At 49.4% G+C, this 26,615-nt stretch overlaps 1 long non-coding RNA gene across 3 annotated transcripts; it reads right to left on the bottom strand.

The window, feature by feature from the left end:
• On the bottom strand, positions 1–26,077 carry LOC123641368. 3 transcript variants are annotated; one of them, XR_006736276.1, is made up of 3 exons: positions 25,479–26,077; positions 18,914–19,065; positions 1–38 (listed from the first exon to the last, which is right to left on the bottom strand). It is a non-coding gene; the product is annotated as an uncharacterized LOC123641368 (long non-coding RNA). The 3 variants fall into 3 exon arrangements; XR_006736275.1 differs by lacking the exon at positions 1–38 and adding an exon at positions 8,511–8,541; XR_006736277.1 differs by lacking the exon at positions 1–38 and adding an exon at positions 9,470–9,501.
• Positions 26,078–26,615: the final 538 nt, after the last annotated feature.

The raw sequence follows: 26,615 nt of genomic DNA, 5'->3' as shown, positions 1-26,615 counted from the left end.
CTGCACTCCAGCCTGGGCAAGATAGCAAGACCTCGTCTCTAAAAAAGAAAGAGAGTTGAGAAAAAGAAGTCAGACACGCTAATCTAAAGTGGTAGAAAACAGACCTAAGGTTGCCTGCCTGTGTGACAGTGAGAGGACTGATTATAAAATGGCACAGGGCACCTTTTGGTGTGATAGAAATGTTCTCTCTCTTGATGATGATAGTGGTTACATTTGTCAAAATTCATTGAACTGTGCTTTTTTTTTTTTTTTTGAGACAAGGTCTCACTCTGTCCCCAGGCTAGAGTGCAGTGGAGTCATCATAGCTCACTACAACCTCAAACCCCTGGGCTCAAGTGATCCTCCTGCCTCAGTCTCCCAAGTAGCTGGGACTACGAGCATGAGCCATCATGCCAGGCTAATTTTTTTTCCTTTCTTTTCTTTTTTAGAGACAAAGATCATATGTTGCTCAGGCTGGTCTTGAACTCATGGCTTCAAGCAGTTCTCTTGCTCTGGCCTCCCAAAGTGCTAGGATTACAGGTATGAGCCACCACACCCGGCCTGAACTATGTTTTGTTTTTATTTTTTATTTTTTTATTTTTATTTTTATTTTTTTGTTTTTATTTTTATTTTTTGAAACAGAGTCTTAGTCTGTTGCTCCAGGTAGAGTACAATGGCATGATCATAGCTCACTGCAACCTCAAACTCCTGGGTTCAAGCAATCTTCCTGCCTCAGCCTTCTGAGTAGCTGGGACTGCAGGAGTGTGTCACCACACTTGGATAATTTTTTCTATTTTTGGTAGACAGGGTCTGGCTTTCGTGCAGGCTGGTCTCAAACTCCTGACCTCAAGCAATCCTCCAGCCTCACCCTCCCACACTGCTAGGATTACAGGCGTGAGCCACCATGCCCAGCCTTGAACTACACTTTACATGGATCTATTTTATCACATGTAAGTTATATCTGAATAAGGTGGATTTTTTAAAAAAATGAGATGAGATCATCTCTAGTTGCCATTGGATCATTTCCCTTCATGGTAAATGTTTGTATGCAGATCTTAAGGAAATAACAAATGCCATGTTTCAAAGTTCTCAAGTCTATGGTCTTATCACCACAACAATTTGACATAGTCTTCATCAGAATGGGAGCAAGAGACTTTGAGAACAAGGTCAGCCTGGAAAATCATAGTGTGCAAGTAGGGAAGGAAATTTAGAAAGATAAATAGAGGCAAGTTAAAGTAACAGAAGCCATACTAGGAGAGGCTCCCCTTCACCAAAGTGAGAATATCTGAGCATCAAATGGAGACATTAGGTCAAGATCAACTGACACACAATAAATCTGAAAAGTTATGAGTTCATTGTGATACACAAAAAAGTTATGATATCCGGAAATGAGGTGATTGGAATGGAATCTATTCTTTAATCTTGCCATTAAATCATATCAGTATTATTGATTCATTTATTATATGGAACCATAGATAAAGTAAGTGGAAATACATTCAATTTCTACTTCCAGCAAAGATGGGATAACAAGAATGGGATTTGCCATGCCACCTGAAACAACTAAAAAGTCAGACAAATATAAGAAATAGGTTTAAAAGAAAAAAAGAAACAGGTTTCTAAGATATTGATCATCATGCAATAAAGGACTGTGAACCAGGACAGGCAGGGAAAAAACAAAGTGAGCCCTACAATTTCCCCAGCTTACTGTCTCCAGAAAATTTCCAGGCCACAGCATAGTGAGGGGTAACTCAGGCAAAAGGAGCTGGGAGGCCAAGGTGGCCAAAGATCACAGGGCAGAGAACCAGAAAGGAGAGAAAACCCTGGAGATCTGCAGAGTCTCCCTTGGATCCTCAGATGAGTTCTCATCAGTGCATGAGTGTATGAAAATTATCTGAAGCCAGAGGAAAGAGTCACCAGAAAGGATTAGAAGTAACAATCCTCAGAGATCACACAGGACTAAGATCCCATCAGGTAGAATGGAAAAGCTTATAGTTCACGGGAAATCAGGTAGAATACCAGAAGGTATTTGCCTGGGTACCAGGGCAAAATTAGCTTGAGATTAAATTGTGGGGAGCGCGGACGCCATTGCAAGATGGCGCCGATTTCCGGTGGCCTGGCTGAGGTAAACAAGTGTGGCGCATGCGTAGTACGTCTGTAGATCTGTTATATAAGTATGCATATGAGGTTTTCTGGCTTGGCCTATTGGTGACCGCTTGTGATTGACTTTAACCTATCTCTGTTACTTCCTGTTTCCCTGAGGGTATATTACTGTGTGAGAGCTTGTGCTCAGGGTCTTCCGCATCTTGAAGCTTAGAGGGATCCCCAATAAAGCACTGTTAGAAGAACTCCTGTTGCCGCGTCATCCTTGCTGGCGAGGCGGGCGCGACAAGTGGTGCCGAAACCCGGGAACCTGTACCATCAGGGCACCAGCGGAGACGACCTCTTGTGAGGTGAGTTCAGAACTACAGTGTGGGACGGCCAACTTCCCCGCCCCCAAGAGAGACATGGGCAACATACCACTACGCAGGTTCCTGTGGCCTCTGAAAACCCTGCTTGCTGAAAATAAGATTCATGTTGACGATCATGACCTAAAGAGATTGTTGAGGGAGGTGGACCGGGTATCCCCTTGGTTCCTAGCCTCCGGCTCGCTCACCATACCATCTTGGAGGAAGGTGGGCCATGATCTACGCGAGGCGTTAGATTTAAGGCCTGGCGTCTTGATACTTCATAGGTTAGTTATGGATTGCCTAAAGTGCGATCCGCAGGGTTCGCGGAGCGCGGCAGAACAGCTTGCGGAAGTGCAGTCTCAGCTCTCAGAAGGAGGGAGAGGGGGAGGAGTTGCAATGCTTAATGATGATCAGTCAGGTCAAGTAGAGAACCGGCGAACGGGTGACGACCCGCTGTTGCCAGAATTTGAGAATTTGCATGTGTCCGAGGCGGAAGATGAATCGTCCGCCTCGGAAGGGGAAGAAGCCACCCTTTCTTTTCAGCAGTTGAGGAAAGAAGTACGGGAACTCAAAAAACAGGATGTGGCCCAGCCGAGAAGGCAGGCCCCGCCCAGGCTCGATATAGAGACCTGGCCTCCCCCGTATTCCCTGCCCCCACCTACAGCGCCCCTCGATGGGCCCACACCGGGAGGTGGAGCATCTCTCCTCCCCCCAGAAGCACGGAGAGAGCTAGGATTTGCTTTCCCTGTGTATGTGGACAATAATCAGCAGAGATATTGGCAACCCGTGGACCATAAGGAATTAAAGGACCTTGCAGAGGCGGTCCGCAACTGGGGGCATAGCGCAGCCTACACTTTAGTACTGCTGGAGAGGCTCGCCGCTAGTGCCCTAACCCCCACGGATTGGCAGCAGGTGGTGCGCGCGGCGCTATCCACGGGCCAATATCTAGACTGGAAGTCCATGTATCATGACGGGTGTGCCGCGCAGGCCCGTGCGAATGCAGCCCAGGGAGGAGGCAGGGCAGCGTGGACTTTTGACATGCTCACTGGACAGGGGCAGTGGGCCAATAATCAAACAGCTTACCCGGAGGAGGTGTATCGCCAGGTAAATCAGATAGCCATTAAGGCTTGGAAGTGTTTGCCCAAACGGGGGGAGGTGCGTGGCAATCTGACAAAATTTGTCCAGGCTCCGGCAGAGCCGTTTTCGGATTTTGTGGCTGGCATGATGGATGCCGCAGGAAAGATTTTTGAGGACGTAGACACGGCCTTGCCGTTGGTTGAGCAACTGGTTTTTGAGCAGGCCACTTCGGAATGTCGGAATGCTATTACGCCATGGAAAAGTAAAGGATTAAATGCATGGCTGAAGGCTTGCAGGGAGATTGGGGGTCCTCTGACTAATCAAGGCCTGGCGGCCGCGGTCATAGCAGCACAAGCCCAGCAACAACGCTGTTGCTACAACTGCGGCAAGCCCGGTCACTTAAAAAGACAGTGCCGAGCGCCAAGTAAGGTGAAGCAATCATCTTCACAGCCGGGGATTTGCCCCGTGTGCCAGAAAGGCCGGCACTGGGCCACAGAGTGCCGATCCGTTAAAGATAAGGACGGCCGGCCCATCTCCCGTGGGCCTAGCGGCAGCGCGGCTGCACCGCCAAAAAACGGGAGGCGGGGCCCACGACCCCAGGGCCCGCAAACATATGGGGCAATGCTGGCACAGGACACCCCCCAGGGGCCCCCGGGCACATCTCTGCTGACCCCGGGGACTCGTCCCTCCTTGATCCCGGCGCTACCGGGGGGGAACCTAGGAGGGCCACCCCCGGTTCCGCAGGATTGGACCTCCGTGCCACCACCATCACAGTTTTGACACCCGGATTAGGATGTCAACCTGTCCCTTCGGACTTTACAGGACCCCTGCCCAGTCATACTGTGGGATTAGTGCTTGGGAGGTCATCAGCTACCTTAAAAGGGCTGATTGTCCACCCGGGGGTTATAGACTCAGACTTCCAGGGGCCAATAAAGGTCATGTGCTCATCACCTCGGGGAATTATCTCCATTCACCCCGGGGACCGATTTGCTCAGCTCCTGCTTCTCCCTAGCCTTCACGCTTGGTTCCCCAGCAAGCAGGAGCCACGTGGTAGTAAGGCGTTCGGGTTGTCCGGAGGCACTTGTACATTTTTGTCTTTGGATTTAAACACCCGTCCGACCCTTGTATTGACTGTTCAGGGAATAAAATTTGAGGGTTTGCTGGATACGGGAGCGGACACTAGCATCATATCTGAGCGATGGTGGCCTAAAGGCTGGCCGCTCACCCGCTCAGAGACTACTTTACAAGGCCTGGGCTACGCTTCGGCCCCAGCCGTGAGTGCCCGAACTCTATCTTGGAGTGATCCCGAAGGCAGTAGGGGTAGTTTTAAGCCTTTTGTTCTCCCCTTGCCAGTGAATCTCTGGGGCAGAGATGTCCTGAGACAGTTAGACCTTAAGCTGACAAATGAGTATTCTGCTCAGAGCCAAGGCATGATGAGTAACATGGGATGGGTCCCAGGTAAAGGATTAGGAAAGAGTTTGCAAGGCAGGACAACACCACTTAGGCCTAGTCACAATCCCGGTAGACAGGGACTGGGTTTTTCCTAGGGGCCGCTGAGGCTGCCTTGCCCATTCCCTGGGTTTCGGAGGACCCGGTGTGGGTGTCTCAGTGGCCATTGCCCTCCGACAAATTGCTTGCAGCCCGTGAGTTGGTGCAGGAGCAGCTCACTCTTGGGCACCTTGAACCCTCTCATTCGCCTTGGAATACCCCTATTTTTGTGATTAAGAAAAGGTCAGGAAAATGGCGCTTACTGCAGGACTTAAGGGCGGTCAACGCCCAGATGCGCCTTATGGGGCCTGTCCAGCGAGGGTTGCCTCTTCTTTCTGCCTTGCCCAAGCATTGGAACCTGATCATTTTGGATATCAAAGACTGTTTCTTTTCTATTCCCCTTCATTCGTCTGACAAAGTTAGATTTGCATTTACACTCCCTTCCACGAACCACGAGCAGCCTGATGAAAGGTATCACTGGCGGGTCCTACCTCAGGGCATGGCTAACAGCCCCACTCTATGTCAACTTTACGTGAGCGCGGCTGTCCAGCCTGTTCGACAGAGGTACCCTAAGGATCACGAGGACCCTATTTGGGTTCCGACGCGCTTGACCCGCTCGGTGCACACCACGGCTGAGGAGGACGAGCGTCCGGCGGGCCAGGATGGCGTCACTGCAGATGCTGATGCTGGCGGGAGTCCTGACGACGGCGACGGCGGTACCGGAAGCGCGCTGGGCCCTGATGGATGTCTTCCCTCTGCCGATGCCCGTCCGGCATGACGCTACAGTTTTCCCTCGCTTCTTCACCACCAATGCGTCTCTAGACTTACCTTTCCTCCCGTTTGATAGTGAGGAGGCCAATTTTTCACATGTGGCCAATATCACTGTCTTGGGTACCTTGTGTTTCACCCTTCTGCATGTATCTGAGGTTAACCGGACTTGTAACATGACGCAGGTGCCCGAATGCATCCGCCTGCGCAAGCATGCCGGGGTTTGGCTAGATAAGCCCCAGGGATCTACTAACTCCTCCAATGGCACTGGCGTGGTGGCCTTCTGGCCCGCTGCAGCGGACGGGAGTATTGTCACGCAACCTAAGTGGGCACCTCAGTGCCGAGGGAAGCGTGACGGCTTGCTCCCTTGGACGGGTTGCCAGAGCAGATACGCCAGTTATGCAGTGCAGGGCCTCTTTACATTTTCTCCCCGTATGAGTGTCTTTTGTAATGAGACTGACCCAGCAGTCAATTTCACCGGGCAGAGCCCCTACATAGAGGGCACCGCCAACCCCTTTGCCTTATGGCTTCTGTGTGGTGCTAATGGCCAGTTCTTGCCTGTACACCACCTGCTGGAACGCTAGCCGGCATACCACTGCTATTGTAACCCGCTTACCCCGCTTTGTTCCAGTCCCCGTGGAGGCGCCCTCGGCCGCGGCGCTGTATCGGCAGCGACGCGACTTTGGCGTCACCGCAGCCATAGTTGCCGCCATAGCGGCCGCGGTGGCTGCCGCGGCGACGGCTGCAGTTGCGCTCACCACTTCGGTGCATACGGCCACCACCTTGAACAACTTATCGTCGGGGGTGGCGACCGCCCTGGCGACCCAATCCAACGTCAACGCTCAGCTGAAAGGGAGCATCATGATCCTCAATCAAAGAGTGGACTTGGTTCAAGAACAAGTGGACTTGTTGATGCAGGTCATGCAGCTCGGATGCGAGTGGTGCCTGCCTGGCATGTGTGTCACCTCTATCCCTTTTCAGAACGCTTCCCGGGCAGCTAACCTATCACGAACCCTGTTGCAGCAGTTGTTGGGTACATGGTCCAGTGAGTTTGAGACTCTGCTGGAACAGCTGCAGGCTAGTATAGTTCACATCAACTCTACGCGAGTGGACGTGAACTTTGCCCAGGGGCTGTCGGATTGGGTGTGGCAAGTGGCTAACCATGTGAAAGAGTGGGCGGGAATGGGCTGTTTGTTAGCCTTGCTCGCGACTGTGGCCCTGATAGGATTTGTGGCCCTTACCCGTATGGCGCGTCGCAATCGGCGCAACCAAATGTTGCTGCAACAAGCCTTTGCCGCACTGCAACTCGGCCAGGACCCCCACGTGTGGATGGCCAGGTTATAGGCGTTCCACGACTTGCCTGCTCTCCCCCCTCTCTCGGCTGTAAGGTACCTCCATGACGGGAATGCGTGGGTCCCGCGCCTGGAGGCACACCAGTTGGTGCCAGGCCGGGAGGCAGCCCGCGTAGCCTAAGACAGAGGCCTTACCCACGGCCGCCTTTATAACCGGCCTCTGCACGTCTCCGAGTTCGCTCATTGCACGAGACGAGGCGGTTTCCAGTCTGGCAGGCCTTCTTAAATAATAAAGTAGGGGGAGATGTGGGGAGCGCGGACGCCATTGCAAGATGGCGCCGATTTCCGGTGGCCTGGCTGAGGTAAACAAGTGTGGCGCATGCGTAGTACGTCTGTAGATCTGTTATATAAGTATGCATATGAGGTTTTCTGGCTTGGCCTATTGGTGACCGCTTGTGATTGACTTTGACCTATCTCTGTTACTTCCTGTTTCCCTGAGGGTATATTACTGTGTGAGAGCTTGTGCTCAGGGTCTTCCGCATCTTGAAGCTTAGAGGGATCCCCAATAAAGCACTGTTAGAAGAACTCCTGTTGCCGCGTCATCCTTGCTGGCGAGGCGGGCGCGACATTAAATGCTGCTCCAGGCTTACCTAAGAAAGCTTAAAAGCAAGATCCAAAAGGATCAAACTGTTCCCAAATTAAGAAACTCCATCCTGGAACAAAGCTCAAGAATATCTATATTAATACAAAATAGGCCGGGCACGGTGGCTCATGCATGTAATCCAAGGACTCTGGGAGGCCGAGGCGGGCGGATTGTTTGAGCTCAGGAGTTCAAGACCAGCCTGAGCAAGAGCGAGACCCTGTCTCTACTAAAAAAAAAAATAGAAAGAAATTATATGGACAACTAAAAATATATACAGAAAAATTAGCCTGGCATGGTGGCGCATGCCTGTAGTCCCAGCTACTCGGGAGGCTGAGGCAGAAGGATTGCTTGAGCCCAGGAGTAGTTTGAGGTTGCTGTGAGTGAGGCTGATGCCACAGCACTCTAGCCAGGGCAACAGAGTGAGACTCTGTCTCAAAAAAAAAAAAAAAATACAAAATAGCCAGCACCATAAAAGTAAAATTCACAATGTCTGGAATCCAAAAAAAGAAAAAAAAAATTACCAGACACAAATATTTCATAGAATCAGTGAACTAGAGAGTTAATTATTAATATGTAATGCTTAAATAATGGATCCTTTTCAGAGACAAAAATGAAATGATGATCCTAAGAGAAAACAATTGTCTTTTCTATAAGTTTGTAGATATACACTACTAGAAAAATTCTTAATTTTATGTTATACCCTCTTCTTACCACATATGCACCTTTTTCAATTATTTGGTTATATGTCCATCGATGGAGCCCAGGAGTTGAAGGCTGCAGTGCACTATCATCATGCCTATGAATAGCTACTGTACTCCAGCCTGGGCAACATAGCAAGACACTGTTTCTAAAAAAGAAAACCCAAACAAACAAATAAATAATTTGATTATATGCCTACATTGGATTATTTTAATTTTTATTTTAAGCTTTCTTTTAATTCATACTGCATTCTTCAGGTGCTACTTGTTTGGCCTGTTGATAAATTATCGATAAAGTTGTGTCACACGTAAACGCTTTCCCACTGTGTCTGGTCTGTTAATAAATGATAAAGTTTGTGTGACACATGAACATTTTCCCAGTTTGTTTGGCAGTATCTCTGGGAAGTCCTAAACCCAGGTACACAGACTTCTCCTCAGATGCCCCTAGGGCCAAATGGCCACTTTTCTTTAGAGGCTTTGAAGTAATAATGAGTGACTGAAGTGGCATTTATTCATAGGAACTTGAAAAGGCAAAACAAGTGTTTAAGAAAAACATTTTTTGGAAACTAAATAAAGAGTAATAAGGAATAAATCCTATTACTTTACATTGAAACCAATTTAATAAACTTAAAAAAATAAAAAATAAATGACCAGGAATACAAAGAGGTAGAAAAACACGAGCCATAACAAGGAGAAAAACCAATCAATCAAAACTGACCCAAAAGTGACACAGATGATAGAATTAGTAGGCAATGACCTCAACAGAGTTATTATAGCTGTATTTCATGTTTAAGAAGCTACAGTAAGGATTGAACATGTCAGAGACATGAGGCCAGGTGCCGTGGCTCACACCTGTAATCCCAGTACTTTGGGAGGCCAATGCAGGAGAATCACTTGAGGCCAGGAGTTTGAAATGAGCCTGTGCAATATAGTGGGACCCCTGTCTCTACAAAAAATTTAAAAAAAAATTGGTCAGGTGTGGTGGTATGTACCTGTAGTTTCAGCTACTCGGGAGCCTGAGGCAGGAGGGTCGCTTGAACCCAGAGTTTGAAGTTGCAATGAGCTATGATCATACCATTGCACTCTAGCCTGGTCAGCAGAGTGAAACTCTGTCTCAAAGAAACAAAAAAGAAAAATAATAGCACAAAGGCAGAGAGAGGAAAAATGGAAACATACACACTTTCATGATGTGGTTTAATAGTCTGTGATAAGTTAAAGATATATACTATAAACTCTAAAGCAACCACTAAAAGTGACAACAAAAAAGTATAGCTAATAAGCCAAAAAAGGAGGTAAAATGAAATTATAAAAATATCTAAAACAGGCTGGGCACGGTGACTTACATCTGTAATCCTAGCATTCTGGGAGGCCAAGGTAGGAAGGTCCCTTGAGGTCAGGAGTTCGAGACCAGCCTGAGCAAGAGCGAGATCCCTGTCTCTACTAAAAATAGAAAAAATTAGGCTGGGCGCGGTGGCTCACGCCTGTAATCTTAGCACTCTGGGAGGCCGAGGCGGGTGGATCGTTTGAGCTCAGGAGTTTGAGGCCAGCCTGAGCAAGAGCGAGACCCCGTCTCTACTAAAATAAAAAGAAATTATATGGACAACTAAAAATATATAGAGAAAAAATTAGCCGGGCATGGTGGCGCATGCCTGTAGTCCCAGCTACTCGGGAGGCTGAGGCAGAAGGATTGCTTGAGCCCAGGAGTTTGAGGTTGCTGTGAGCTAGGCTGATGCCACGGCACTCTAGCCTGGGCAACAGAGTAAGACTCTTTCTCAAAAAAAAAAAAAAAAAAGAAAAAATTAGCCGGGCATGGTGGCGCATGCCTGTAGTCCCAGCTACTCAGGAGGCTGAGGCAGTAGGATTGCTTGAGCCCAGGAGTTTGAGGTTACTGTGAACTAGGCAGACACCACAGTACTTTAGCCTGGGTGACAGAGTAAGACTGTCTCAAAAAAAAAAAAAATCTAAAACAATAAAGAGGAATAATAAAACTAAGAACAGAGAGACAAATAGAAAACCAATAGCAAATATTAACCCAAACCATGTTGATAATCACATATGTAAGTGCTCTAGATACCCCAATTAAAAGTCAGAGACTGTCAGATTATATATAAAAAATCAAGACCCAATCATATGCTGCCTACAGGAAATACACTTTTAAGAAACAAATAGATTAAAAGCAAAGGGATGGAAAAAGATATACCATGCTAACAATAATCAGAAGGATGATGCAGTAGCTATATTAACACCAGAAAAATTAGATTTCAAAGCACAAAGAATATTACCAAGGATAAAGGAAGTCATTCCCTAATGATAAAGGGGTTAATTCATGAAGAGGACATAACCTTCTTAAATATTCATACATTAAATAAAAGAGCTACAAAATACATGAAGCAAAAATTGTCAGAACTGCAAGGAGCAATAGACAAATTCAAAATAATCGTTAGAAATTTCAATATTTGATAGAACAAGTAAACTGAAAATCAGTATGGATATAGAAGACATGAACATCACTGTCAACCCACTCAACCCAATTCACATTTACAGAACAGTCCACTCAACAACAGCAGAATAAACTGTTTCAAGTGCATGTAGAACATAGACGATATTTGGGCCATTAAACAGTCTCAAAAAATTTAGAAGCATTCAAACCATGTAAATAATTTTTTTTCCTTAAACCTTGCAGTTGAAGAAAAAAATAAAAATATTCTTTGACTACTATAGAATTAAATTAGAAATCTGTAACAGAAAGATCTCTGGAATATCCCCAAATATTTGAAAACATTTAAAAATAATCCATGGCCAGGCACGGTGGCCTATAATCCCAGCACTTTGGGAGGCTGAGGCAGGAGGATTGCCAGGAGTTTGAGACCAGCCTAGGCAACATAGTAAGACCCCCCCACACACCAAAAAAAAGAGGCAGGCATGGTGGCACGCAGCTGTAGACCTAGCTACTTGGGAAGCTGAGGCAGGAGAATTGCTTGAGTCCAGGAATTCAAGGTTACAGTGAGCTATGATCACACCACTGCACTCCAGCCTGGGCAACAGAGCGAGACCCTGCCTCTAAAAAAATTAAAATAAAAAAGTAAATAAAATAAAAGAACCTGTGGATCAGAGAAGAAATCAAATGTAAATTGGAAAGTATTTTCGTCCCTATGGATCTGTGCAGAGAAGTATAGAAAGTATTTTTAACTGAATGAAAACAGAAATATATCAAAATTTATGTGATGCAGATAAGCAGAACTTAAATTTATAGCACTAAATGCCCATATTAGGAAAAGAAGAAATGTCTCAAATCAATGCCATCAGTTTCTACCTTAAAAAAACTAGTTAAAAGGCATCCAAAAAAATCTACAAATAGCATCATACTTAATGATGAAAAATGATGTTCCTTCCTAGATCAGGAAATAGGTATGATGTCTGCTCTTACCACTTCTTTTTCTGCTAGTCTTGAACTCCTGGGCTCAAGTGATCCTCCCACCTCAGCCTCCGAAGTAGCTGGGACCACAGGTGCGAGCCATCATGCCTGGCTAATTTTAAATTTTTTTTTTTTTTAGAGATGGAGTCTCACGAAGTTTCCCAGGCTGGTCTCAAACTCCTGACCCTCCCACCTAGGCCTCACAAAGTGCTGGAATTACAAGTGTTAGCTACCATGCCCAGCTGCTTTGACTTTGACACTGGCCTTTCCCTTCCAGTTTAGTGGTCGTCTGATGAATCTAGTATTTGGATAACTTTGAAATACCTCCAAGGAATTTCTTAGCAAGCACTTTCTGTTTATTATGTACAATTTGAACTACTTTATCCAAGAGGCCTAACGAGGCCTGTCTGAGAGTGAAGCCAAGCCAGAGGGCAGCAGGGCCTCACAGAGAGCCACAGAGAACGCCTGGGCCTGGAGGCACAGACTACCTCTGGGTTTCTTAGTTACCAGATATAATAAATACTCCTTTTTGCTTAGGTCCTTTTGGGGTGGGGTGGGGGTTTCACATGAAACTAAAGGAGATCTGGTAGACCTAGACTAGACCTAGTGCACTAACACTGACGTTTCTTAGCTGTGTGAGTTTGAGCAAGATAATAAAGGGTTTTGGGCACAGCTCTTGAGGAGAAAGGAAATAGAGCAGCTGCACACCTGACCTGGCTCTGAGGGGCAGGAAGTCTGAATTCCAGCCCTGCTTCTTTCCCTTCCTCACCCAGGGACCTTGAGCCAGGCCTGGCTATCTCAGGGCCTCTGTCTCCCCTCACCAGGCACTCTGTGCTGCCAGCCTGGCTTTGGAGGGGCTGAGGGGGTGAAGGTCCTGCCTCTTTCTCGAGCAGATGTCACCCTCCCCACACCGCCCAGCTGCACCACACGCACCAGCTCCTTAGCAGGCAGTATGTGCTCCTCAAAGGGACTCCCAGGGTCAGAACTGGGACTTGTGACTCAGGACAAATCATTCCCTGCTTCTGGATATCCATTTGCCAACTTATGAGATGAGAGAGACAGAAGAGGCCAATCTACCTCCCCGGCCAGCTCCCACTGACCGCTGGTGGTTGCCTGCAGAGTTCTAGGACTCCCTCTCTGGGCAGTGGTAAGAATGCTGGGCGTGGGGCGAGGTTGCAGCACAAATATTTGCTGTTCCTGCACCAAGCATGTTCCCAACTCCAGCATCCTGGGAAGGCCTTTTCAGGGTACAGACTTCCCCTCCATGCAGCAAAGGGGAGCTCCTACATGGCCCCCACCCTGAGGGACAACGGGGCTCTACAGCTGGACCTTTCCTGTTTCCAGGGTCTGGTACTGAGGCCACTGGCCTGGCTATGGCCACTGGCCGCTAGCCTACCTCTCCATAAGGTTCAGGCCAGTACACCGGCGCTGGGGGCCTCTCGGCTCAGCCCTGCGCTTCCTCTGTGGACCCTCAGTCTCACCCTCATCAGGGTTCTGCCATTTAGAAATGATTAGCCCACCTCTAGACAAAGTCCCTGCCTGGAATATGCTGCCCAACTTATCTACCAACTCATCCTTCCGGGCCTAATTAAAGTCCCACCCCCTCGGAAGCCACCCACGCTCATGACTACCTCCCTGACGCAGGTTCCCAACGCACTGGGTGCCTCAGCTACAGTATTTTTCATGGTCCATGATGCATCACAGCTATCTATAGATGTGCTTAACTCCCTGTAAGGAAGCACCATAACTCAACTCCCAAAAGCAAGTTCCAGAAATATGCTCATAAAGGTACAGGAAAGGCCTGGAAAAACACAATGTTATTGCTTTGGTTAGTGTGTTGTGTGAACTTTCACTTCTTGCTTCATACATTTTATTGTTTATAAAATTTATCAATACTACAAAGTAGTAAAGACAAAGTTATTTTACAATAACAACAAATTCTTTAATAACTTTCTACATTAAGTCTTACACTTTTTTCTTTTTTGAGACAAGAGTCTTGCTCTGTCACCCTGGGTAGAGTGCTGTGGCATCATAATAGCTCACAGCAACCTCAAACTCCTGGGCTCAAGTGATCCTCCTGCCTCAGCCTCTCTAGGAGCTGGGACTGCAGGCATGTGCCACCACATCCAGCTAATTTTTTCTATTTTTCATAGAGACAGAGTCTCACTCTTGTTCAGGCTGGTCTCAAACTCCTGACCTCAAGTGATCCTCCCGCCTCGGCCTCCCAGAGTGCTAGGATTACAGGCATGAGCCACCACACCCGGCCTCAACATTTCTGGGTTTTTTTTTTTTTTTGAGACAGAGTCTCACTCTGTTGCCCAGACTAGAGTGCCATGGCGTCAGCCTCATTCACAGCAACCTCAAACTCCTGGACTCAAGCAATCCTCCTGCCTGAGCCTTCCGAGTAGCTGGGACTACAGGCATGTGCCACTATGCCCGGCTAATTTTTCCTCTATATATTTTTAGTTGTCCATATAATTTCTTTCTATTTTTAGTAGAGACGGAGGTCTCGCTCTTGCTCAGGCTGGTTCCACCTCGGCCTACCAGAGTGCTAGGATTATAGGCGTGAGCCACTGCCCTGGCCAGCAACAACGCATAATTGGCTCTGGCAGCTGTATCCGAGTATCTTGGTGAGATAGTCTCCAAATGTGTCACAGGATGTGATTTCCAAAGTTAAAAACAAGACTCTCCTTAATATAGAATATGTGTCAAAGAATACTTCACTGTTAAGGAAGGTGCCATCATGGTGAAAAAGCTAGTTCAAAGAGAACTGGAGAGACAAGTATTTAGAGGCACTGAAAAAAAGTGCTGGAATAAGATAGTTGAGTTACATGGGAAAGTAGCTAATGTTCTGCGGGGGTGTCAAACCCATTGCCTTGGGGCATCTTTCCTATCTGACAGAAGCTATTTGCACCTTGTCAGTCTACTTATCACAGCACCCAGCCTCATCAGTGGGGAGTGAGTCAGAGAGGTGCCATGCCCAGAGTCCCAAAGGTCATCCTTTAGCTGACCTGTTGGGACTGGCAGTCATCATTTTGCTTTTTCAAAGTTTGGATTTTCTTTTTTAAATAGAGGAGTGTTACTTTACCCTTTCCCAGTAGCTTCTCTACTGCTCCCCATGATTCTTAACAAACTCAAACTTTCCCATAGGTTCTGGTCAGAGCTGGACCAACAGTGCACGACCACACATGGTGGCAGCATTCTGAGCTGAGGAGATGCCCTGGGTCTGGCATGCATAATGCCCCTGTCCCGAGGCCTAAGCTGGGCCCCAAAGAGCATGAACAAATTAGCTATCTGCCTAAGGTCAGGGAGCAGGCAGGGGTCCCACACCATGTCTTGAAGGAGACCCCTGGAGTTCACTGGATTTGGGAGGGGGGTAGTTCTGGGAAGCGAGGGGCACCAGGAGAGGCTGGGGCGGAGAAGAGCAGTGGAGTCCTGCAGGGCCTGGCCTGATGTAACCCAAGACAGGCCGGGTTTGTTCAGAAAGACCAGGGAAGGGACAGGACTAAAGTTTGGTTTATCAAAAGCTTCCTGAAGGCACACCATGTGAGGGCTCAGAGGAGGAGGTGAGGGGTACAGCAGACAGAATTCGAGAGGCCCAGGCCTGGGGAGTTGGCTTCATGTGTGGGAGCAGAAGTGGAGAGGGCGAGATTAGCAGGAGTCCCGGCTCCCCCTGCGAGGGAGCATCAGGTTGAGGAAGAAAGGAAATTGCTGCGACCCTGCCTTACCCTCATCGTTGGTGGGATTGCCCCAGGCACACGGTCCTTCCCACCACCCTTGCTGGGCCCACGCCAACCCAGATCGTGTTCCCGCCTTTGGAACTGAGACCACAATACCCGCCCCGAGCAGTGAACAGACCAAAGCAGGCCAAGCTGGCAGGAAAGCAAGGCTCAAATCCCAAGGCCGACCCAGACCCGTGGCTCCCACCCTTGGGGCTGGAACCGCTCGCACTAGCCGCCCACTAGGTCTCCTTCTCAGCCATCTCGGACGCCGCCCTGGCCCGCGACGCTGGCGGAGCGAGGGCACTCGGCTTGTGCGGGGCGGCCCCAGCGCGGAAGGAGGGGAGGCAGCGGGCTTGCCCGAGGCGCTGGGACTCCCCGGAGGCCCAGGGCTGGTGTTTACAGGGCCAGTCACATGAGAAGCCACGCAGCTAAATCACCACGGAAGCACCAGGTGGGCTGTGGGTGCGGGGCACAGAGCTGGGACAGTCTGCGGGACGGCCTCCAGGGGTCTGGTGGCCTCAATGCGGGGTGGGGTAGGAGGCATCGGGCCCGCTTTCCCCTCCCCAGGATCCCTGCCCTGGCCTTACAAATTGGAAAATCCAGGGGGTTCCAGGCCGGGGAGGGGAGTCTGCGAGGCAGAAAGGGGCTCTAGAAGGAGCATCCCGGGGGCCATGGAGCAGGCCCCCATTTCGCAGGAGAAAATGCAGACCCAGAGGAGGTGCATAGCCGAGGTTCAGGACGGATGAGGGGATCATCAGGAGTGACTGGAGGGAAAAGGGTGTCCCAGACTTGGGAGTAGGATGAGAGGAGCAGCTTGTAAGGAGCACTGAGAGCAAGACCCAGGATCAAGCGCCACGGAGGTGGAGAAGGGGGAATGTAAAGTTCCCGAAAATGTTGGCTATGTTCTCTCTCCTCTCAGCCACTCCAAAACGGCCCTAAAGCCCTGGCCTTAGCTGGGGCCAGCATCTCAGGGGCCTTAGCCTCCCGCCTGTCCCGTGTGGTCCCGCACCCCCAACTTCCTACACACGCAGACACATACGGGGCCAGCGTCGTCCCTGGCACCCAACTCCGTCCACCTTGCCAAAGAGCTCTCCCGCCCCTTCCCTCCCTTCCTCACTCCGCGCGCCTTCCCTGCCTGATCCGACAGGGGCGCTCTTACGCGCCTCTGTGCCTTTGCACTTGCCGTTCCCTGCACCCAGACTGCCCTGCCCCGCAAACCCTCTTCTCCCAGGTGAACTTCGGTACTCCCATAACCCAGTTCCCCAGTAGTCCCTTTTGGAATGCCTTCTCCGGGAGCGTCTACCAGCTCCACTCTCGGCCCCACTGTGGGTGTGGGCCCCTGGAACTTGAGTCTAAGGGCTGGGAGGCTGCGAGTCTTTGGGCAGGTCCCTGGCCTCTGTGGGAATCAAGTGGCCGAGCACTGCTGGGAGGAAGACCGCCTTAGGCTGGGACTGGGTCGGAGGGAAGGAGGGGCGTGTGGCCCGCGGGCTCCGCCGGGCCCCTAGTTGGAGCCGGGGTGGGGTCCGGACCTGCGATCGAGGCGGGTGCCCGCGCCCTTTCCTGCTCTCTCCGCTGCCGGCCGCAGGTGGCGCGCGAGCTCGAAGCGCGCCTCGCCTCCGGGGTGCTGGAGCCTGTCAAGGCCGTTGGCAGCCGCGCCAGCTCCGGCCGCCCTCCTGACGCCGGAGTTCTCCAGCCTGAGCTGGCCGAGGGGGAGGAGCCTCGGCGGGGGCTTTGCAGGTCTCCAAGGGACTGCGGAGTCTGGAGTTCCAAGGAGTTCAGGCCAGCTCAGTGAATGCGGATTGCTTTGTTTGGACCCAGTCCCCCACTCTGGGTTATTGTAGGTTATCTTCTCACTGCCCTGGGATGGACACCGCCCTAGGACGCAAGGGATTTAGGCTCTCCTAGACTCTCACTCTACCCGGAGACAGGAATCCAAAAGAGGGGCCATCTAGCAGCTCCTTGGTTCCTTCCACTAATAGGGAGCTCAATACCTATTAAGAAAGTTCTTACTTAATACCCCCTATGCCTGGCTCATTCATTCATTCAGCATGTTTACTGAACACCTACTATGTGTCAGAGACTAGCCACTGGTTTACACAATGAGGATTTGGCCGTGACAAAACCAAAGCCCAAGCCTCTTGATTAATGTTTTAGGAATTTTCTAAGCATGTGAATCACTTCTCCCTGGAAGCCCTCCTAGCTCTGCTCCCTGAGTTAAGCCCCACTTCTGTGCCCTAGTAGCCCTGGAGGCTTCCCCACATCTGCACTGTTTCCACTTTCATAAGCCAGAGAAGGCGGAGCCTCTTCTGATTTGGCCTGGTGCAGGGAGCCAGGGCTGCTGCAGCCTCCAGATCCCTTACTGGGCCTCTCAGCTTCTGTCTCTTAGGTTCTGCCCAAGGGTGGGAAGGCCTGGGGCCCCTACTCATGGGGAAGGAAGTGGGCACCGGTTTCAAGGCGGGTGGCGGAGGTTGGACTCTGGGAGCAGGAATAACAGTTGCATGTTTCAAACTCATAAGCAAAGGGCAGGTGTCCTATTACTGGGAGACTTCCCATGTGGGTGGAAGGGGAAGGAACTCCGTGGAGCAGCCGACCTCCCAGAGGGACATCTCTGTGACTGTGACCTCCTCTGTTTACCCTTGTTCTTCTCTCCATCTGGAATTTTCCCACTCTTCTCAAAGCTAGTTCATTCTCATCCTTCAACTCTCCACTCAAATGCCACCTTCCTTGTCCACACTTTCAAAAATTGGTCCCATCTTCTGTTTCCTTTATCCCATCACCTAACTTTTTCCAGAACATTTACAATGCTGCTTATTCACTAGGATTGTTGTCTGACTCCTCTGCTAGAATGTAAGCTCCAGGACGGCAGAAATCTTGCCTTTCCCTGCCTTATTTTTACTAGCTGTGCCCTGCATAGAGGGTGTTTGTTGAGTGAATGAAGTTCTGTCCCAGGTCATATAAAGAAATGAAGCTAGAAGTCAGGAAAACTAGGTCCTGCTCTGCTACTAATTTTCTTTCTTTATGTCTTTATATTGATCTTTCACACAAAGGATTGGAGTCATCTTAGCAACATACTGTGAAACTGAGGTAGATAGATAAAGACCAAGTAGAGAAAATTCATCCAGGCTTACAAGATAAGGCCAGAAAAAAGACCAGAGTCCTGTATTAGGACTGCCAAAATTGTGCCTCAGTATGGCTTTGAGCTTCCCTCGAGCCAGAGAAAAGGAAACAGAACTATAGTAGTCGCATAGTTCTTGTCTCTGAGGAAAGGCATCCCAATTCCTCAGGGAGACCTCAGGGAACATAAGTTTTTTGCTGGCAGTTAATATACAAGAAACTTCTCACACAGATCTCCACATAGAGATGTGGTAGCTGTTGATCACTTACAGCAGCTTTCCTAACTCGGAGCGTGGTCCACAGAGCGTGGCAACATCAGCACATCAGCAGCGAACAGGAAGCCAAGGGCTGAGTCAGCTCGTGCAGCTCTGCAGGGCTCTGGAAGGATCTTTGTGGGCTCTGGCCAGACCCTGGGACAAGGCCTAGAACCAAAGAGGAATGGATAGACTGAATGCTTGTCAGAGGAGCGTGGCTCCTAGCTTTTTGGTTTACATGGCTAGTAACTGTATTTTTAACTGGATGACTTCAACACCATCTATAGAATATTCTTGTTAAAAAAAAAAAAGGAACTAAAATGGATCAAGCCTCTATATCTAATCACCTGTTTACAGGAAATGCAGAGAGGACAGAAGAATATGTTACATCACACCACAGGGATATGATCAGCAAAATTTAGAATGTGGAAAATTCCAAGGGTAAACAACCCAGAATCTTCAACAGATAAATTGTAGGAGGGAAAATGGTGGGGACGGAAACCTATAGAATATAATAGAGTCTTAAGAGGCATATAAATCAAAAGAAATGTGTGGATTCTGTCAGTTAGATCCTAATTGAACAAACCAACTATAAAAAAAAGAGACAAACTATATTTGAAGATTGATATTAAAGAAGAATTTTTTAATTATTTTAGGTATGAAGATGCTAATGTGGTTATGTTTAAAAATTTTTTTTGGCTGGGTGGTGGCTCATGCCTGTAATCCTAGCACTTTGGGAGGCCAAGGTAGGAGGATCATTTGAGCCCAAGAATCTGAGACCAGCCTGGGCAACATAGTGAGATGTTGCCTCTACAAAAAATAAAAAAAATTAGCCAGGCTTGGTGGCATGAAACTGTAGTCCCAGGTACTCAGGAGGCTGAGGCAGGAGGATGGCTTGAGCCCAGGAATTGGGGGCTGCAGCTTTGATCAGGCCACTGCACTTCAGCCTAGGCAGCAGAGACCAACCCTATCTCTTAAAAAAAAAAAAAAATTTTTTTGTGCATTTACAAGTGAAACTACAGGATGTCTGGGATTTGCTTCAAAATAATCCATGCAATGAAAGGTACAGGGGAGGAAGAAACATTTTCCCTCTACTGTCTTAGGTTCATTATCCAGGGCCTTGCAAATTAGACTGAAAAAAGACAGATTAACAGGAAAAGGTACATTTGATGTTAATTTTTATGTGACACAGAGGTCCTTCCTAAAAAAGAAATGAAGACCCAAAGAGGTGAATAGGCCTGAGAGCTTACATACCATTTTTAACAAACAGCAATAAATAGTGGAGATGTGATAAAACAAAGGAAAAAGGGTTTTAAGCTTCTAGGGGATGCAAAACTATGGAAAGGTGAATAAAGGAGGAAACTAAAGGGAGGTAACTGTTAATTTGGTAAGATTTGTTTGTGCAGTTTGATCTCAGTGTTGTCTGTCTTCATGGCCATAGAACTTCCCCAGGAGAGGAGATTTATGGAAATCCTCATTTCTCAGTTTCTGCTCTTAGCCAGATAAGGGAAGCTCTGGAAAGGCTTCTTTCTGCATCTGTTGAATCTCAAATGCTGTCAGTTCAAGATAATCCTTACACCAATGTAGCATTTTTTGGGCTGGCATATTCTGATACCCTTCAGGAGATTAAGAATTTAGACGAAACGAAAGTGGCCAGGGGTTAGTAATTGTGGCAGCTGGGTATGAGTACCATGAGGATTCATTAAGCTATTTTTATTACTTTATATGTTTGAAATTTCCCATGATGAAATATTTTTTAAATTGGATATATTGACATATAGTTAGCCAACTTTTCCCAAACAAGAACATCATAACAAAATAACTACCATGCACTGCCACTAGCTTTTCATAAGGAAAAGGACTTTATATAACATCAAAGATGCAGGAAGGGCATAATCTTTGAATAAAGGATAGTCTTAAAGTAGAATGTATTAGTTTTCTGGAAAAGTCACAGCAGACACTACTGTGAACTGGTACTGGTCTTTGTGCCCCAGCTTCCTCATTTTTCTCAAAGGCTGAGATCAAAGCTGGTGAGCAGACCACGTGAGGCTGTGGTTGTTTGTGCTGTGACTCAGGCAGGCTGGTGCTTGTCTCCTCTGGCTTGGTTTCTCTCAAAGACTCAAAGTGTTTATCCTAGAAAGGCCCTCAGAGGTCCGGGTTACCCTCTTATGTTCACAGATGGGGGAACTGAAGCCAAAAGAGGAAGAGTGACTTGCTGGAGATAACACGGTGTGACTTAATGGTACGGCCCAGAACAGAACCCAGGGCTTCTGGTGCCTAGCCCAAGGATCGTGCCATCCAGTGTTTTACCTGCTATGAACCAAACCATGCTGTTGTCATCTTTGTTTCAGCTGGTGCCTAGAAAGATAGCTGTGTGGACTTGCTACCAGACCACCAGGCTTTAAGGCTTGACCGTGCCACTCCCTGGTTGTGCAACCTTGGGCAAGTTTACTTAACTTCTCTGGGCCTCAGTTTCCTTGTCTGTGAAATGAGTAGGTGCTGTCATGATACTCATCTTCTAAGGTTGCTGTGAAGGTTGAACTCATGCACGTGCTGTGGCTGCCACACAGAAAATAGTTCAGGGCAGTTATCTGCTGTAGGGATGATGGGTTCCACAGATTTATTGGGGAAAGCCAGCCAGCCTTTACCTTAGGATCATGGAATGTCAAAGCCAGAGCAGGCTTCTTGAGATACCTAGAGAGGAATCCGTTTACAGAAAGAGAAAATGCATCCCTGGGGCCCTATGTGAACTGCAAAAGGTCCCAGAGGCTTTTGGTGACAGAACAGAAATCAGACTACAAAGGGGCTTTTCTGTGAACAAGTCAGCTGCCCCCACGCCCCACCTCATGGGGCCATTCTCCCCTAGGGAATGTCAGTGTTGGTGGAATAAAGAAAGACATGTGGCAAATGCACAGAGCTTTACAGTTTATTATGAGCATTTGCAAACTTGGTCTAGTCGGAGCTTTACTCCAGCTTAGAAGGCAATGAGTCCTGGAATGAACATCCCATTTCACAGAAAGAAACCAAGGACTCCATGTGTGGGTTGGTAGCCAAAGCCAGGGGTACAAGCTCAGAAATGGCTCAAGGACTCTGGAAAATGAGAAAGTTAGCTCAGTGGAAAAGGGCTGACACTCCCTTCTGCCTTTGGAAAAGCACTTCAAATACTAATTTCCAAGGAGGTCAGAAAGGAAAGGAATTGCTATGGCAACATCTTTGGCAGCCCACTTTCATCTTTCTCAGATTCAAAACAACAGCTTCCAGCAGGTTCCTGTGGGAAGGTGGGGGGAGAAGAGGAGAGTCTTAACTCCAGCTCAGCAACTGCTCTCAGCCAATCTCCTACCAGATTTTGGTGGCACAAGGAAGGTGGTGGCCAATGAAGAGGCTGGAGCCTGTGTCATTGTCCGCAAGCCAGGTTGGAAAAAGCAGAAGGCCTTGCACGTGACAGTTTCCATGGTGAACTCCCTTAGCAACTCTGGCTGGTCCTGTTTATGAGCTCCGGAAAATTCCACCCAGCCTCTGGCCTGATTTTTACCTTCTCTGCCTCCGCCTGCTCCAATGCAGGGATGAAGTCACCGCCAGTGTTTAACCCCTTCCCCACACAAGCCTGGCTCCAGTCAGATCCAGGGCCTGGGAGGGGCACAGGCATCTCTCAGTCTCCAGTGATTGCAGCCCATGCAATGACCCATCACTGTCCCCTGCCTCACTAAGTACTAGAAGAGGGAGGGCAGGTACCAGAGACACAGTGACAGCCACCATCACAGGGCACATCACTTGAGCCAGGGACTGTATTAAGCTCCTAACAACCCCACAGCCCTGAGAAGGGAGTACTACAAACATCATTCCCCTTTCACAAAGAAATAAACTGATCCCAAGATGTTAAGTAACTTGCCAAGCTCCTAGCATACAGCCAGAAAGTGGAGGAACCAGGCTCGGACTGAGCATGGGGATTCTCAGGGCCACTCTCTCCACGCAGGCCTCTCTGATGCTCCCAGTGTTGTAGGACACCATGGGGTGGGTGGCCGAGCATCAGACTGCAGGAGACCGGTGCAGAGGAGGGAGACCTCCATGGTCTTCAGGAAGTTGAAGGAGACTCCACCAAAGAGGAGGGGACATTTAATGAGTGGAAGGATAGGGAGAAAGCACCTACTGGCTCCAGGACACCCACGTTGCCAGGCCAGAGCCAAGGGCTGATGGGCGAGTCTAGCCAGGCTCCAGCAAAGGCTGTGGCCTATGGAACTGGCCATGCTTGAATTCCACTGGGAGGGAGGGCAAAGCACACACACTCCTGCCTGACTCCAGCTGGGGAGAGTGCTGGCTTGGACTGGGGGGCAGCATCCACACGGACCACCAGCTGGAACCCAGGGTGAGCCTCTCAGAGTCTCCAGCACTGGCCCAAGGCCACATGGGTCTGACTCTGTGCACATCATGTAAGCCACGGGCAGAGCTGTACTGAGCTAAGGCAGAACTATAAGAAGACATGGACGCAGTTTTCAAGGATGTTAAGTGACAATGACAAATAGCAATACAAGCCATATGCTGTAGCTGAAGATGATGCAGATGAGTCACTGAGTGAAGAGCACAATCACAGGAATGCTGGTAAAGTCACTGTACAGTGATGGCCGCCGGAGTCTGCAGATGGACTGATCAGTCAGTGGGAAGGCTTCTGGGGGAAAGGGGCCCTGACCTGGCTCCTGAAGCTGGGGGGGCTCCCACTGTCCACTGTCGGGGAGACTGGGCATGTCCTTGCGGGAGAGGTGGAGGGATGCCTGGTCCAGTGTAACTAGGGATCCGGCAGCAAACGAGGGGCAGGAGTAGAGGAAGCACAGAGGAGGCAGGTCTATTGAGGTTTACGGCCCACCCGGCTGGGGGAGGGGTGGGTAGCAGAAGATAAAGATCCCAGAGAATGAGGAATGGTGACCGTTTGTGACCTAGGCTGTCTCTAGTCTCCGGATCTCTGTTGACAGCTTGGCCTCAGCTGAAAGTCTTTGCTTAAGCAGAAAAGTCCTGGAAATTTCCACCCAGATTCTTTTCCCAGCACTCAGTTCTCAGCTCCGCCCTCTCCCCAGGCGCTGCGGAGACTGGAGTTCTGCTGTGTAGGCTGCAGGCTGGAGAGGCTGAGGGCAGCCTCAGAGGGCTTCTCTGCAGTGGACATTGCAGAATTTCAGGCATGCTGGCCTCTGTGCTGCTGCGGAATACCACAGCTGTCCCCCCGGCCCGACACATTCCAGAGGCCCAGGGATCCTGCTCCTGGGAAAGCAAACCTGAGGAGTGACAGCTTCCTCCATCATTTCAGCATTTTTGAGTCAGATCAGCTCCTCGTGGGTGAGCTGCCCCCAGAGTACAGAGCAGTAGAGCTGGAACAAGCCTGGGGACACCTAAATATTGGGGGTACAGCACTTATGCTCCTCAGAAACTAACTGGATGTTCTGTTTTCTTTGGGGAAGTATTTCATATATCTGTCTCTAGAAGCTTCCAAGTGGAAGAAGTGACTTCTGTGGGGTGAGAAGAGCTGGCAAGACACTGGCAGCTCTCCCCCGCCGCTCCCTTCCTTCCCTGCTCTGGCTCCAAGCTCCACCGGTCTCCTGTTAGCTTCTCCCTGCTGCTGGGCCTGCTGGAGCCCACTGAGCTCTGGCCACAAGGCAGTAAATCCCAGTCGCCAAATGGAGCCAAATGACCTCCCTGTGGAGTTCCCACCCTTTGTCCAGAGCTCAGAGCAGGACACTCTCTCAGCGAAGTTGTCACAGACCTGCCTCTCTCCCAGGGCTGTGCTTGGGACTAGCCTGAGGCCTCCCTGTCTTCCTTGCTGCCAGCCAGGGTGCAGACCCTGGAGTCCACTCTGACCCTCAGAGGAGCCAGGGAGCCATGTTAACACACACATAATCATCCAAGAAAATACAGGCTGTGTTGGGACAGAGAGTAATGCTAGGTGGTGACAAAGGTTGACTTTGGAGATGTTGGTCAGAGAGGTCCTTTCCAAAGAGTGATCTGTGGGTAGGGTGATCAGACTGGGTGTCATCTGAAGAGTTAGGGAGGAAGATTTCCAGCCAATGGGTCATGGAGAGTAAAGAACGTGAGTCTGGGATGGGTCAAGGGTGCTGAGGGGACAGAAAGGAGGACACCTGCGTGGGGAACACAGCCAGCCTCAGGCAGACCTTCCACTGCCATCTTTCTGTCATCCCATGGCCACCACCCTCCCTTAGCCAGGCCTCCATGACCTCTGGCCTTGGCTGCAACAATGCTCCCCAACGCCCACCCCCTGCCACCTCTCCCAGTTCTGCCACCTTGCAAAGAGCAGCCAGACAGGTCTTCCCGAAGCCAGGGCTACTCTCAGCTCAGAAGACATCCTTCTGCCCAGAGCATCCACACACACTCTCCAGGTGATTCATGCCATCCTGGACCTCATTCCAGAATTCCCTTCCTGCTCCCCCAACACCTGCACCCAACACCCACCAAACCAGTCTACGCTCTCCTCCCCAAACAAGCCTTGCCAAGTTTCTGGGTGCAGGGCCTCTGCTCACCTGTTCTGTCCAGGACACTTCCCACCCGCAACCCCTTGAGAAAGCATGTTAAACCCTACTCACCCTTTAAGGTCATTGCCTCCATGAACACTTCTGGAGTCTTCCAGCCAGACTTCCTTCTGGACTTGGTTCTCTGTATAGTACTTCCTGTATTCATGTGTTTCCCTCGCGGCTAGACCGAATTCAGCCCGACCCCTCGGAGAGACTTCCAGGAGAAAGCCCAGCGTGCATGGTAGTCAGGGTGTGATTGTTCCTACTGCTAACTCAGGGCAGTGATGGGGGAGGTCCCAGAGACCATCTGTCCAAGTCTCTAAAGAGCAGTGTGGGAATGTGACTTTTCCCAGTCTCAGATTCTTCAACTGTACCTGGGGTGGATAAACACTGTCATGCAGAAATACCAAGGACAATGGAAGGACCAAGGAAAGCATGGAGACCCTTCTGCTGGGGGACAGGAGGTCAATTAGAAAGTCTCCATCCAAGACTAACCCAAGAGGAGGGGCTGGAGGGCAAGTAGATAGGTTGGAGAAGGAAAGTCTAGAAACTAGAAACCTGTGATAAAACCAATGAGGGCTTTGCAGTTTCTGAAGCTGGGGAGGGATAGGGCCAGAGCTGCTCTGGACAGCCCCGTTTTGCCCTTTGTTGTCATCTGTCCTCCCACAGCCCACAGTGCTATAGCTGGGCTGCCACAGCCAGGCCTTCCGGAAAGATCCACAAACAGCCTGCAGGGCCCTGGGCCAAGGACTGCGGCAAATAAACTAAAGAAGGGAAGTAGGAACCTGGTGCTCTCAGGCGGGGGGTGGGAAATCACTCTTTTAAGACACTTTCTCCTTCATTCCCCTCCCAAAAGAGGATTCTAACATGGAATTCTTCTTGTGGTTTTAGAGAAGGATAAGTTTAGAAGATGGTTACTTCTCTCAGGGAGACAAAAGACTGTTTCCCTTTTTCTTCTGCCCTGTTCTTTCAGTGCCTGTGATGGGGAGGCCCCGGATGCCTCTTCCCCACTTCATTTTGCGAAAGGCAGTGACATAGCCACTTCTGGTTTCTGTAATTTGTTTTTGCTGGAATTGCTCTCAGCTCTCTGTGAGGTAATGGGTGTGTCTGGTGGATTTCAAAGGTGGATTTTACACTTTGTCTAGGGTAAATTATTAGCTGTCCTAAATCCCCTAGAAAACAATGCTCTGTCGTCTGTATGGTGGAGCT

The sequence above is a fragment of the Lemur catta genome, chromosome 7 (genome assembly GCF_020740605.2).
Source record: "Lemur catta isolate mLemCat1 chromosome 7, mLemCat1.pri, whole genome shotgun sequence".
Classification (NCBI taxonomy): Eukaryota; Metazoa; Chordata; class Mammalia; order Primates; family Lemuridae; genus Lemur; species Lemur catta.
Note: the sequence above shows the minus strand (reverse complement) of the source record. Positions and strands in the feature narration are given on the sequence as shown.